Source organism: Hevea brasiliensis, unplaced genomic scaffold, assembly GCF_030052815.1.
Source record: "Hevea brasiliensis isolate MT/VB/25A 57/8 unplaced genomic scaffold, ASM3005281v1 Scaf341, whole genome shotgun sequence".
Classification (NCBI taxonomy): Eukaryota; Viridiplantae; Streptophyta; class Magnoliopsida; order Malpighiales; family Euphorbiaceae; genus Hevea; species Hevea brasiliensis.
This window is the reverse complement of record NW_026614853.1, coordinates 93,879-94,954: the sequence shown is the minus strand read 5'-3', so window position 1 is coordinate 94,954 and position 1,076 is coordinate 93,879. Positions and strand designations below refer to the sequence as shown.

The 1,076-nt window shown below is 38.2% G+C and overlaps 1 non-coding gene across 1 annotated transcript; it reads right to left on the bottom strand.

Annotated features, from left to right (window-relative positions):
* Positions 1-412: 412 nt before the first annotated feature.
* LOC131177145 (small nucleolar RNA R71) lies at positions 413-519 on the bottom strand. Its single transcript, XR_009146815.1, has one exon. It is a non-coding gene; the product is annotated as a small nucleolar RNA R71 (small nucleolar RNA).
* Between the last annotated feature and the right edge of the window lie 557 nt (positions 520-1,076).

Below are 1,076 nucleotides of genomic sequence, written 5' to 3'. Positions count from 1 at the left end.
AGGAAATGAGCAAAACGGGCAAAATGTAGTTGTTAATCAAAATGATCCTCAAAGAAGATCCATGTTGGATTATGCTTTTCCTAGATGTGCAGATGTGAGAGATAACAGACCTATTATTGGAGCTAATTAATTTGAGTTAAAGACTGGTCTCATTCAAATGGTTCAGAATTCACAATTTGGAGGTAGTCCACTTGAAAATCCTCATTCTCATTTGAAGAAATTTTTGATGATATGTGGTATACAAAGGCAGCCTGGAGTTTCAGATGAAGTGATTCGGCTCACCTTATTTCCATTTTCTCTTCGGGATTCAGCATTGGAGTGGTATGACTCACTTCCACAAGCTATTATAGCTACTTGGGAGCAACTATCTCAAGCTTTTTTATCTCAATTTTTCCCACCTGGGAAGACCACTCATTTGAGGAATTTGATGGTAGCTTTTAAACTAAGGGATGATGAAACTTTATATGAATCTTGGATGAGATTTAAGGAGCTTGAAAGGCAATGTCCTCATCATGAAATACCCAAATGGATGATTGTTCAGAATTTCTACACCAGAGTTACTCCAGCCATAAGAAACACAATTGATTCACAAGCAGGAGGAGATTTCATGAGAATGACAAGTGAAGAATGCTATGATCTATTAGAGAAGATTGCTCATAATACCCATTTATGGGGAAATCCTAGAGCACTTGAGCCAAAGAAGGCTGGGATTTATGAACTTGACTCAGTTAGCTACATGAATGCAAGATTTGATCAATTGACTCAGCTTCTTAGTGATTTTTGCACAAAGGCAACAACCTCAACTCCTACAACTATGCAACAAGTTGCCTTCACAGATGGAACTCAAAGTTGTGGAGTTGATTATTCTTCTTATGGTGATGATTATTTGCAAGAACAAGCTGCTTATGCAGGAGGTTATCAACAGAAACCTATGGGAAATGCTTATTCTAATGTGAACAACTCAACATGGAGACCACAAGCAACTTTTGCTCAACAAGGCCAAAGCTCAAATCATGCTCATAACCAGCAGTTTATGCAGCAAAATAGGCCTCAATTTCAGCCTCAATTTCAGCCCA